A 14,778-nucleotide genomic window follows, 5' to 3' on the forward strand; every position below is an offset into this window, starting at 1 on the left:
GATGTTCTCATCCATTCTGCTGTGTACCTGCAGCCACTGGCTCCATTAGCCAAACACCCACACACACACACACACCCACCCACCCACCCACACACACACACACACACACACACACACACACACACACACACACACACACACACACACACACACACACACACACACACACACACACGGCTTTGGGAGAGTGAGTGAGTCACAGCGATGGTCCGTGTGTCCCTACCTGTCAATCAAGCCTCCATTAGTGGCTGCTTGGCTGTGTGGCTCGGGGTCCACTGCTGTGGATGTGGATGGGAGATGACAGCACTGTGTTTCCCCCTCAAAATACCCCCCCCCACCCCCCCCCCCCCCCCCCCGTCTGTGTGTGTCTTCAACCCCTGCCACAACTACACATCATAACATTTACTGCACCTGTGATTGTGTTTAGCACAAAAAAGGGGGGGGGGGGGGGGGGGGCAAGACGACGACTCTGACTTTAAAATCCAACATAAAAATTCTCTTCTCATTTCCGTGAACTCGAAGCATTTAGAAAGTGGCTCACGAGCGCCAGCGTGTCCCTCATGCCCCCCCACCCTGGAGGCAGGTCGCCATGAATCATGTCAGAGCAAATCTGCTGTTAAAAGGAGCCCCCTCTGCACACACACACACACACACACACACACACACACACACACACACACAGACACACACACACACACACACACACACACACACACACACACACACACACACACAGAGGCTGGTTTGCAGCCAGCAGTAGTGAATCACGGCGGTCATCACTTGGGGTTTCATAATCATGGCAGACACAGACGAGTGGAGCCCCCCCCCCTTTACCTCCCACCACCCTCCTGTCTTATCCAGAGTAACTTACTGGAAATGTTTTACTCGATAACAACTCATTTGATTTGCAAATTATTTATCTAATAAAGTCAGAAAGTTGCTTACCAGTCGAGGAATCAGCATCATCTTTCGTCTGCATGCCATTGTGAGAAAAAAATATTCAGTTTTATTAATGTCAAGAGGGTAAATCTAATTAGATTTTTGTTTTTTTTACTGGGGAAAAAAAAAAAGCTTTACAAAAACTGAAAAAATAAATCAATAAAAGCCATAAAATTATTCCAATAATTTCACTGGAAAGGAATTAATAAAGTCAAATACAAATTAAAACACAAATAATTATATAAAAGTAATCAAGAAAATGTGGAAAAAAAACAATTATGGAAGTAGAATGGTAAAATGGTAAACCAAGAAATATAATAAATCATTAAAAAGTCTGACATCATATTGAATATGTTTTACTCTATATCTTACTGTGATAGTTCAATTAGTTAAAGGGGGATGCTTTAAAACGTCAACGGTCTTGATATGAGCAGTTTTATGGAGGTCATGACGTTGAGAAGCAAAAAAGCAGCTGATGAAACAAATGCAAAATGCAGCAAGTTTTTCCAAAGGGAAGCTAATCTTCAGTCACGCTCATGTGGATATAGGAGCTGTTGCTAATGCTAATTACAGTTAAAACGTTTGATGTTGTGTGGAGAGGACTTCAGCCCTGTTCAAGTGAAAATGGAAAACTTTCATTTTGTCTTGAAGGTCTGTTTACACAACAGCGATACTCAGAGCCAGCGAAATCTAAACTTTTTGAAAACGCTACGTCTCTGTGGAAATGGAGGAAAGAACAACTTTTCTGAAATGCTGGTACTGTGCATGCACATCACGGCGGTAATAAACGGCTCTTCTGCACATGTAGATGGACAATAACAATGATGTTTGACCTCCAGAGCGTCATGGCGCCCAGGTTCTCCTGGGACTTTGTCTTCACTTTGGCTCTGGTTGTAAACAAACCATGGTTTTAGGCAGCGAGCCGTCCAGCCGTCATTCGGACGGTCATTTTTCGGAAAAGACGGCCAAATAAAAATAGCAGACGTGTCGCTCAAAGCCTCTAAAATATGTGTATAATGGCCATCACTCCCTTTCACCGTCTAATTTTGTCTGAATTCACCTTTTTTTCCCCGCCAAAATACAGCAAATTATCAGCTCGAGTACACAATGAGCAACTGACCTCCTGTTTGTATTTGTATTATTGTTACTTCCTCTCCACCTTCGCCTCTTCTTCCCATCTTCTTGTCCTCCTTCAGCTCCTCCACCCTTTCCTCATCACACACTACCGGGAAGAGTAATACATGCGGTAGAAGGTTGAAGGCATCTGGGCCGAAGGTTTAATTCAAGACAAAAACTCAACCCTGAAATAAATATTTACATATTTAATTTGGAAGAATCCAAATCGATCCATTTTAAATTAAAGTCAAGGTTTGATTCCGAGTAATTTCATCTTGTGAATTCAACCTTGTGTGATTAATGATCGGCCCGTCGCCTCCAGCTTGCCTCCAGGAGGCTGCACGTTCACGTCCCAGGCGTTCAGAGTGGATAAAGACTCCCGTTAATCAGCTTTGAATGAACTCTGATTCTTCTTTCTTGTTCTGATTTTTACCTTGAGGTTAAATTCTTTAAGTCCTCTTCAACCATTCCTCTTTGCTGCTTTCTTCGTCTTCCTTTGAGCACAGAAGTATGTCAGGTACGCGGTGAGAGACGGAGAAATACAGCTCGACGTGCTTCAGTGTGTGTGTGTGTGTGTGTGTGTGTGTCTGTGTCTGTGTGTGTGTGTGTGAGCAGTAAACCGAAGCCAAGGCTGCCATCTATCGCTGGTTTCACTTTGTGCAGGCCTCCACTGTGAGTCACAGCGCTCATATAAACGGAATCAGGGACCTTCAATTTTATCCTCAGTCTGTCAGGTTTTATTCATGCAGCTGCTTTTCTGCAACGTAAGAGCAGCTCAAAGGGTTTCACATTTCACATGACACGTGGTGTCGTGGATAGGGACAAAGACCGGACAAGGAGACTGCGCGATGAAGAAGAGTAAAGTATCATCAGCATGAAATATGCAAAAAAAACATGAAAACTGCTGAGGTCTGCACAAAAATGACTTGGTTTTGGTGATATTTCACTGTATTTTGCACCAGGAAGCATCGTTAGACATGTGATGCTGTTCAGATTATATACATTTTCGTAGATTTCAAATTGCTCTAGTTTGTAAGTGTTCTATGAGTGATTTCATAATTGTTTTGTACCTCTTTATGTGAAAACATTTGGGGATTACGAAAGAAAGAAAGAAAGAAAGAAAGAAAGAAAGAAAGAAAGAAAGAAAGAAAGAAAGAAAGAAAGAAAGAAAGAAAGAAAATCTGTTTTAAAAACACATTTTGTCAACACTCTATGTGTGCACAAATACTTTGACATGAAAAATGTAATAATTTCATTTAAAACACAAATGCATTGTATTTGCATTTTCGTTTCTGAAAGGTGTTGCCTCTGCACAGCAACGTTTTTTATGTGGAAATGACAGAAACACTAAAAGCGATGTCATAAGCCAGGTCATAAGGTGGCGCTATTGTCTGTTTTTGCAATGAAACCACACACACACACACACACATGCGTGCAGAGAACAATGCACTAAAAACATAAGTCCACTGATATTCATATGGACAGGCGAACACTTTGGAGTGTTGTATACGGGTTTATTTACTATAAAACTACAAAGTCCCGGGAGAACATGGACTGGAAGTCACGACATTCAGGAGGGCAACTTTGTTGCCATTGTCCATCTACTTGCACATGTGCAGAAGAACTCCTTACTGCCGTGGTTGTAAGTTTTCCATTTTCACTTGAAAACGTTGTCGTGTAAACTGGAGCTTAGAGGAGTTCCCAGTACATTAAAACCTGGTGGAGCACAAATCAGAGTGATTGTAGTTCAATAATGATGAACAGTTCAGAATTGAACACGAGGGACTTGGTGGACTACAAAAAGTAGAGGTCACCCATTTATAGGTCAATTTGTTGTCTATTGGAATTATTGACACTGTGAGTGTGACACGGTGATCGAGGTTCCTCTGACTTGCAGTCGATCTTTGAATTGAACAAAGAAACATTCTTAATTAGTGGCAAGTTTTCAGATTTGAATGAAAAATAAAAAAACCCTGAAAAAACATCTAACAAGTTCAACGTTGAAAATAATATTGTGTGATTTGGACGAGTTAAAAAGGACTCTTGACATGAGCTATGGCGCTGTCGAGTTTGTTTATTGTTTTAAACTGGTATGAAACTGGTTTTAAACTGGTTGGAATTTGTCTTTCAACTGAGTTTTGAACTAGTTTGGAGGACCAGCGTAAATATTCATAAGCCCAGCATGTGCTCTGGGTTTCTGGTGCAATTGCATTTTAGAAGTTGAGATTTACACGATCTGCAAACGACTGCCTCCCGTTTTCACACAACTTCCCAACTTTTGTCTGGAGTTGTAATAAATAGATAACACTGCAATAAAGTGAAATCGGAGGGAAAAACAAAAACAAAACAAAACGAAAATAGATAGGATGCCTGTTTGCGGCGGCAAAAAAAAGAAAAACCCTCTTGAAAACATTGTGTCTGGCGGCGGTGCAAAGCCAGAGGTGTTGTTAAGTGGGAAAACAGTAAAGTGCTTCAATTTGCTCTTTGATTGTGACACCACAACATCATACTCCCTGTCGGAGTTCCTCCTTGAAAAACTTTGCACCTCACAGAATCAGCGGAGAGTCAAGTTGCACTCGTCTTCCAGCTGTTGGGCGAGCGCACGGCAAAAGACGAATGCCGATTTCGCATCGGCGGTGCCTCTCGGCCTGCGCTGCCTCCGCTGCCCGCTCGTTTTCAGAGCAGCAGTGGAACTAATGGGATGAAAGCAGCGATGATCTGGAGATTTTCAGCTTACGCTCCTCATAAGCAGAAAAAGGGCCCGAGCATGTTCAATAATTCAACAGCGGACCAGACCGAGGACTTCCATACAAAATAATTAAAAGATTCATTCCAGCTGTGGGACAATGCACTCAGAGCGGGAAAGCAAAAAAAAAAAAAAGGATGTTCTGTTGTCGCTGCGATGTTTAAAGCTCTGCGGAGAGGCTGTTTGCCAACAGATCTGATATGTGCTGAAAGATCCAATCACAGAGAGCAATGTAAAGTCTGGCTGCGCCTGAGCCTCTGAGTCGAAAACCAATATATTCCTTTACTTCGGACTCAATAAAGTTCTTCGGGCGAAAAAAAAAAAAAAATTGCATTCCTCCAACGCTGGAAATTATCGGCTGGGTTTTGCTCCACTTTGGCTGGATTATGTGACGAGGCTTAGAGCAGAGCTCTCTGAATCTGTGTTTGCAGTTTCGACGGGACGAATAAGGAAAGCCTTGAGTGTAGAGGCACTCACTCGGACTGTTAACCTTTTTCATTATTGCGGTTGCTCTCTACGACGGCTGCCATTGCTCTCGGTGATTGAAGGTCGTGTCCTGGTGCTACTTCACTGCAAAGGTCACATACTGTCACGCAAAGAAAGAAAATCTTTTGATGTACTTGGGCTGCAAACATCCTTCATAAACCATTAAAAAAAGGTTCCGTTACAGATCGCTGGAGAAACTATGTTTAACATAGAACTAGAGCGGCCATTTTTTTTGGTGTTTTTGAAGACGTTAAAGACGGAAAAAGAAAAATTACGATTTTTGCCAGTTTGACAGGAAATTGCGTTTACGCAACATTTCATGCGAAAACGCATTCATTCATTGTTTTTGTTTCAGAAAAGGTTTATGTTTAGTTGACAGTGTTTTGAAAACAGCACTATTGGTTTTTTTTATAATGAAGCCACACACACGTGCAAGAAACATCGACGATGGAGAGAACACTGACATTTGTATGGGCAGGAGACAGCAGCAGCGTTTCAAAAAGTTGTTTTCCCTTGTTTCCACCGTGACTGAGTTGGAGTATTTTTTCAAAAACTTTGTTTCCCGCCCCCCCTTTTCCACCCAGACGGAGTCGAAGCATTTTCAAAAAGTTGCATTTACCCCTATTTCCAACGTCAGAACAGTTTTCAAAAAGTTGCTTCCGGTTTTCAATTGAAAACATGTAACCGTGGCCTGAATTAGTCAAAAACGTTTTGTTTTCTACTCTATTAACTTTCTACAGACTCGTCTCATACTGTATGCCTCAAATGTTTCAAATTTGTTCAGGTAGACTTTTTGCATTTTGCAAAAGTTTTACCCCGGAGAAACTCTTCCTCCTTAAAATGTTCTTTTCATAGCCAGCAGCTGCGTCACAAATAGTCAGCTCAACAGGTTGGAAAGTACTCCAGTTATTTGTTTAATTGACATTTTTTTCATGGTCGTCCAACATTTTTTACCTGCAAAATCTATTATTAGTTTGAGGAGGTTAATCAGATTGCACCCCACTTTGATTTCCAATTGACGTCAACCACATTTTGGTTTTGAATTATTATTATTAATCATAGATACAGGAATGTAACTTGTTTTTCATAACTTCTGGGTATAATTGTTCCTATTTTGAAATAACTGGTTCAGCACTGGACACATTGGCGGCGTCATCTCCAGCTGCTTTCCAGCCTTTTGTGGACTTAATGATGGCACATGTTGAAACAGATGTGAAAACAGTCGCGGCATCACACTAACTTTCAACATTTCTAATTTCCAAAACCGTGTTTACAAACAAGAAAAAAAAAAAAAAAGATGCTCATTAATGACTTTTTGAAATTTGTTTTGTCTCTCCGGCTTGAAAGAAATTGTCTTATTTCTCCAATTGTGTTTTCGACCTCTCTTACCTACTGGTGCGTCGCCATGGCAACCTCTAGTTAGTCTAGAAAAACACTTCTAGGTTTTGATAGGACTTAGCCCCAATTAAGTCGGCCCACATAAATTTAGAAGGCCAGTGTGGAAATCACAAATTCATTGTTCCCACGGGGTTTTTTCTTTTAATGCCAGAAATTTAACGTAGCATATTTGTCCGAAATGGGATTTTTAACTTGGCGAATCCCAGCATGATTAACTGCTTAACTGAAGGATCAAGGCAAAATGTGAAATATTTACCGTACCTCGAGCGTCTTTTTCAACGCTCGCTAAAAGGGGAGAACTTATGAAGAAGCCCACGACGGACATATGCTTTCCCCGCAGATTTCATAGGATCATAGGGTGTCGGGTGAGGGGAACATCAGAAACCAACAAACAAACAAAGGAATTGAACGATAAACCTGGGGATTGCACGCGAAAGGTGAACGGGAGTGTTTCTCCTCTCGGTGTTGTGTCAAGTGCTTCTCTGCCAATCAAGTCACCGTTGGGGGAGCCAGCCCAGAAACTGTCATACATCATTAAGTATGGCTTGGTTTGAAAGCTGTGGATATAGTGAAATAAAAAATGCAGTCTTGGTATAATTGGGTAAATAATGACATGTCCAGGGGGCAGTTTCAGGGAGCATGAGACTGGCTGGTAGAAAATAAATAGGTGTTTTGGCTCCTGGCTGCTTGTTAATAATTGATTTTTTTTTTTTTTTTAGGGTGCTGGTATGCAGTGGCTATATTCCACTATCCTCTTGTTAAATCAGACCCAGCTAAACCAATTTATCTTATAGGATAAATAAAAAGGTTTTCCCAGTAATAACAATGTCATGCTCTGTTTTCAGGTGAGCGCCATGGAGCAGGTTCAACCAAAATAAAGCCAGATATTAATAATTAATTATGAGATGTTTGTATGTTTTAAAGGAGTCATAATACACAACTTTTCAACACTTGCACATGGGTCTCGTTGGTGCAAAAATGTTTTATTCAAAGTTTTTTTTGCTCCAAATCCAGCTTTTCTTTGATTCGCCTCCATTTGAATATTGGATCATAGGAGCTGCATTCAGAATCTGCTGTGTCTGTGTGAGCTGGACTGGCTCCGCCCACACGTGCCCATCTTGGGAAGAGGAGGAAGTAGTTCTTCTTGTGGTGCCATGTGCCAGAGCAGAGCTGCCTAATTGTTGGAGGATCAAAAAGGGGGCCTATCTTGATTGGGGTTGGCTAAACCCCCGATGACACTATATAGGGTTTGATTTCTGATTGGCTGGTTGGAGCAACACACTTTTTAAAAATTGAATCAAGCCAGGGAGGAGAGATGACAGACTTTCTTCACCTCTGTTGCATCATTCCCACGTACGAGGCCACATATTACGTTTGGAAAACCATTAGAAAGTGAATTTTTCACAATAGGAGCACTTTAAGGAGTCAAAACTGGCATTTATTGATGTGACTTAGCGACACCCAGAGGCTAAGTCGCAACCTCCTGACTATTTTCCGAAAACACTCAAAAGGTTAACGAGTAAAGTTGGGCGCTGTGGAGAAGTTGATGTGTTGATACTAAGGACCCATTCGATACCTCTCATATTGGTACACATGCAAAAGGACAAAACAATGTTCTTTTTATGAGTGGACAAAACATTCATTCTCAAGAGAGGCCCATCTCCAAGCAGATCAGACTAGCGAGCCTAGCGGAGGGAACACATGCATATTCTTAAAGGTGTATTTTACTCAGACATGCATTGTCACCAAAATTGAACAACCTCAAGAAGCTCTGGCTTTATTAAATGATATGTTCTTATAAACCAATGAGAAATTATTGCTAACACGTCTCTGGGGGTGAGTTTAACTTTAGAACCTTGTTGATGTTTGGGTTAAAATGTCACTTAGACCTGACAATTTTGTTTAACTTTTTCTGCTGAAAAATAAATGGGAGGAAGCAAGAAATGCAATCAAAGAAGGCTTTATTACTGGCGTGAGCAGTATGGTGTCAGCCATCTTTACCCCGCCAACCAATCACAGCAGCGCACAGGCAGCAGATCTTCAGTGGTTCCAGGGACTGGCTGAAAGCTGGTTGATTGACTGATTGAACGTTGAGTTGTTGAACTTATTGCACCTCTGCTTAACTCAACCAGTTAGCATAGATACATTGTGCGTATCATAACCAGGTAAGTGAAACTTGAAAAAATGGATGGATGAGGGGAGGAACACACCGTGGATACAGTTATGGAAGTGATCATATCTGCCACCGGCCTTGTGGGAGATCCACGGGTGTCTGCCATACATGATTTCATCTCACTCCACACATTCTGAGCTCTGCGTCACCTGACCTGCACCGCCACACTTTTGTATGTCCAAGTTAAAGCGACAAAGACTGTAAGGGCCCTGATTAGTTCGCTCCGCTACATCTTTCTCGTACTCTGCTTTACCGATTCCTTGTAAACACGCGAAAGAAAGAAAAAGTCACGTTTAATTTCAATTAAATCACAAATGCTTCAATCACTCTGCTATAACAAAAGAAGGTGAAGACTACCAACAAGTTCCATGTGATTTCTTGACAGTTTCTTCACAATCTCGACGCAGTGATTTCCACGACGTTGTCAAGGCAACGGACAACCATATGCCATTGCATTGACAGAGAAGTATAGCGTTGCTTTAAGAGACGTACGAAATCAAAATCACATTTCTGCTGTTTCCACTTATACAGGCACTGTTTTCAAAACGTAAAACTTTTCAGAAACTAAAGACAAAAATGATGCATTTTCACTTGAAACGTTATCGCAGAAATTGGGACCAAGTCTTACTGCACCACCTCATTTTCTTGTCCTAATTACTGTGCCCACTAGGGGTCCCTCCACTGAGCAGACTGGTACAATAAGTGGGCGATCATGGCCGGGAATGATTAATGTTTGCAGACGACAACAGGGAAACTTCAATCCACCGAGTGTTGTCGCATTATGTCCTAATCAACATTACCTCTTTGTCATAAAGATTTGAACAAGTATTAGACTTGTAATTCGTCCCAGGTTTACTGAGGCGGTGACAGCACGTCAAACCACTGGCGCCTGCTTCAGTCAAGCAAACGTGCAATTTCTCTATTAATGCGATGACATGTAGGCAGCCTTCATGAAGAGTATAAAATGAAATGTGTGTGTGTGTGTGTGTGTGTGTGTGTGTGTGTGTGTGTGTGTGTGTGTGTGTGTGTGTGTGTGTGTGTGTGTGTGTGTGTGTGTGTGTGTGTGTGTGTGTGTGTGTGTGTGTGTGTGTGTGTGTGTGTGTGTGTGTGTGTTTGTGCAAGAAAAAGAGAAAAAAAACTCTCCTCCCACCTGCGGCATTGACTTCATCACTTTTTCAAAAGACTTGATGACTGTAGATGTCAAGGCTTCTGGTCGACAGTTAATTCATACATCTCTGTGGTTGCCGGTAGCAACACGTAGGACATCAGTCCCCCCCCCCCCCCCCCCCCCCCCCCCCCCCGCACGATCTCGGTCCCCTGTGCTAACTGAAAATCATCAGATTAAACCAGTCCTTTAAAAGCTGCGGTTGGATAACAAGTCAAATGCTACGTGGGGGTCACGGGGTTAGTTCGTTGCCGCTTTTATGCGTGAACACATTTAATAGAGTTCTCATTAAAAAGAAGGAAGAGAGACGTATTTCAGGATCAAAAGGAAGCATCATTAAATCCGTAGACATCAAACCTTAGACTGTTGATAATGAGAGTCTCTGCTGCATCCTACACCCAGTCTTCATTATTAATGTGCAATAATTTTTTTATGTTACACTTGTTTTTGGAAGACATTTTCCTGGAAAAGAAAAAAAAAATCGCCTTTTCCTTATTCAAGATGGGAGCCAGTGATCTGGGGCCTTTGTGGAAAGACAAAAGAGTGACACTGGCGCTGACGACGTCACTCGAATGTCACCAACAATAACGCACAGTTGCTATACATGTGGCAGGCATCAGGGAATCAGAGTCGTCGATCCATTTCTGATTGAACAGAGAGCAGAAATAAAGGCGAAGCAGCGGCGGTCGGCGTTCTCCGGGTCAGATGCGTGAGACTGACAGAAACACTGCGCCAGTCAAGGATTTTTCCGAGACGAGACGATTCACCAGATGATGAAATTCTCCAGCAGTGTTTGACATCGGGCATTTATTAAGCCTCCATAATGGGGACCAGACATATGGATTGTATTGTCCATTGTTGGCTGGAAAATGTTATATATATATATATCTCTGCAAGAATCATAAAACATCAAAACAAATAACAGAAGAGTTCTTGAGGCATATCTGCAGGGCAGAGAGACAGAGGCGCTACATCTTTGATCCAGTCTGATAAAGCCTCTAAGGGGGGAATGTGAGTGTTTTAACACCTTCATTTATGTAGAGACCCGTCTCCTATTGATCTGCCGGCAATCCATGTGTCACAGTGCATGAGTAAAGGTGCGCTGAACCTTTCAATTATCACGTCGAGGGTTGAAGTCCCTCCTCAGCCGAGGAACGCGGGGAACTCTGAAGGCTCTAATGCATGCTCTCTGTGAATTTGTGATTATAGCGAAACGCGAGATTCCTCTCGCCTCAGTCCTTTCTCGACCTTCCTGCTACCCCGCGCTTCGTCCCAGTGTTGCAGGATTTTCGTGAAAAAAAAAAAAAAAGGCCTCCGGAGGCTGACAAGCGCAATGCGGCGAGCAGCTGTACAGACACATGTCACATTGTGATGGAGCTACCACCGCTTGGAGCTTGACGATGTTTGACAAGAGTGAAAGACGGATAACACGCTCATACAACCAAGCAGTCCAGGTACGAGGGGCGTGTTAGAACTCCGTGAAAGTCGGTCTATTGTGGGGATGGAAGCCACACGCAAACTGCGATGAAAAACAACTCAACCTTCTTCAAAGTGAAAGGTCAATGTGTTGCTCATTACAGATAACCAATATTAGGATGTTTCAGCGAGGCTGGCCGTTGACGTGAGACCCGGGAAGTGTTGGTCTTAAACAGAGAGCAGAACAATCGTCGCCTCATGGCCAGACTCTATGAAGGGCGTACGGCAGGAAATCCACAAAATGCTGAAATCCAAAAAAATATGAAACTCTCACACAAGGAACAGAAATTCTACCCTAAAATAATACCTGAAACACAAAGAACCATAAGAGAAAGCAGGAGATATTAAAAGCAAAGAAACTGTACGAACTTTGGGATGGTTAAAAACCCTTGACATAAACAAAAACCAAACGCGGAATGTTGTGTTGTCTATATTCCCTCAATTGCCAATCAGCAGAATCCTAATAACCATAGGCCATGACAGATATATGATAATGCAGATTTCAAAACTGAGTAAAACCTCCTTTCATTGTCAAATATATAGTTTTCACCATGTGAAGTTTAAAATCACCTATAACTAATGGGAGTTTATGGTTTAAATGAGATTAAATTGAGATTAAATAAAACTAATATCACCATCATCCTACTTGTTAGTCAATATAATTGCCTCTCAAAAAGGCTCATCTTCTATAAAAGTATTTAATGGAGTTAGTTTTAGCCACGTTAACACTGAGTGAAGTCCTGGATCTACAGATAACTGTACATGTCAACAACGTTTTCAAGTGAAAACACAAAACCTCCGTTGTGTTTTGGGGATCTGTTCACATGGCAATGGCGGTCGGAGCGTCTGAAAATGCAACTTTTTGAAAACTGCTCTCATCAGTGGCACAGATTGTTTTCAAAACATCGCCATGTAAACACCAAAGGGAATAGAATCTTAAAATCTGCTGAGCCTTTGTTAGAAACAAACAGGGATCAAACAAAGCACACATTGAAAACGCCTTGGAAGGGAACAGGCAATGTTAAAAAAAAATAAAAAAAATCCTGATTTTTGCAGATTTCAAGAGTATTTCCATCAATGTTGCATTCTTCTTTGAAATGAAATGACCTTTCAGTTATTTCCACATCTGTTTCATGCCTTTCATTTATCTAATGTGCGAACTGTGACTCATACGAGGGAACAGAGGAAAAAGTGGAGTTTTAACAGTGATGTCGGACGTCGTCGCCAAATCGCTGCTTTTTACATGTTCAGGAGGAAAAACCAGCATTCAGAACCTTCCCTTCAAAGAAAAAAAAATACACCAGTGTTTCAGGAATAAACCATGATTGTGGGATTCAATCAGCTTCCAAGGGCTTTTTTCTTCTTCTGAAAAACTGAAAACATATAAAAAAGAAATCTGAACAATTCATTTTCTATCATGAAGACTGCATCTCAAAATCCTGTTTTGTGGACACAAAGGGCCTCATTCAGGGCCTGGTGCTGGAATAGAATGTCTCTTATTTGGTGTTACAGCTGTGATCTGTTTTTATTTTCATTGATTTTGGGGACTCAACAACAAAGTGTTTTCGTGTCTGCGGTCAGGAGCAGTTTTTAACTGTGATACGAAACTACATCGCCGATGCAAGTCAAACATAGAAACCTCTTTTAACTTCAGGAATGAATAGAGAAATGCAGAAATAGAAAAATGTTCGACTGAAGTCAGACTGAAAACATCATGTGGACACGTGATTTCGACACGCTGACGCATCCGTCGACTCTGGATTATATCGGTATCGGCATTGTAATCCGCAATATTTTCTTTTTAAATATGTCGGCATATCAGGTATCGGCAAATATCCAGTATTGTGTATCCCTATTAGCAAAAATAATTGTAACATGTGCAAACATAGCAAATGACGGTAACTGTTGGTTAGCTGTGATCATGCCAGACGTTGCAGCACAGATCAAGGCTGCACAGGGGGGTGATCTGCATGGCCAGTTTGCAAATTTAGATAATTGTTGTGAAATAGAGTTGCTGCCGTGTTTTATTCACTAACAATCTGTTTTTGTTTTCATACTCAAGCAAAACTTATCCAAGGAACCATCTTAGGCACACGTAATGTGACACTATGGCATTTCTCGCCTCATTAAAGGCTGCAACAAGGTAAAAATACAACAGTGTCTATGTGTGGATGATTTTTCCATCATTTTTCTGAACCCCCCTGCCTTACAATTTCATAGTCATAGTTATATTTTCCTATTTATTATTTTACTGTTACAATCGTTTGTTTGTTTTTTTTTGTTATTTGGAACATCCTTGTTGTAGATAAGCAGGATTCCTTTTCATCCAAGTCCAATTTCCACCAATGGAGACAAACCTGAACCTCTATTATATACCGAGACATCAACGCGTTTAAAAAGAAAATGTCGAGCTCATTTTAAAGCTAAACTGACTGTTCAAAGAATTTGGGTTTATAAGATACTTCTTGCCTTTTGGACCGGAATGCAATACGAGGAATACAAGACGCCTGACACAACGGAGAAGAGAGATTGGAGATCTACCAGGGCAAAGTACCTAAAAACACTCCCCATGTGTTTTTACTTGTCTTTACTTTTTCCCTGACAGCACGCCGCTCTGGGCCCATCAAACACTGTTAATTCAACACCACGCACTGTTCGGCATCCAAAAGCTCCGGCCAAACACGCCGACTCGTCAGACACCGTTAGTTCGGTGCCAACTGGCGGCGGTACGTCCCCTGGTATTTCATAAGCTAATTATATGTTTCTTTTCTCTCTGAAAGTCCAGACCATGCTTCAGTGTCTGCCTCTCTGTGTCCTATCTAACATTTAAAGGGTGAAAAGTTAATTTACAGTCTTTAATCCACAGAAATTGAAATAATTGGAGGTGATCATCCAACTCATTACGTTTCTAAATCCAGAACTAAACTGAAGCCACCAACAGCGAGTTGCCTTTAATTAAAATAGGATTTCGACCGACTTTGTTCCTTCTGCCTTTACTAACAAGGTGTAGAACCCGGCTTCGCGCACATGCACCTATACACCCACGTCGCACGTGATGCAATGCAAAGTAAGATGTGGCTGTAATGAGGCGGAGCCCCACGGGTCATCATGGTGGACACGCACTGCAGTCATTATCGCCCTTCCACGAAGCCCCTGCACCATTATCCCTTGTGAAACCTGATCACACGGGTACATCTAAAGACCCGGGCATGTTTCTCTATACACTCCAACGCACACACACATCAAAAAGAATAATAGTTGGTCCTACAGTAGTCTTTG

The sequence above is a fragment of the Blennius ocellaris genome (genome assembly GCF_963422515.1).
Source record: "Blennius ocellaris genome assembly, chromosome: 5".
Lineage (NCBI taxonomy): Eukaryota > Metazoa > Chordata > Actinopteri > Blenniiformes > Blenniidae > Blennius > Blennius ocellaris.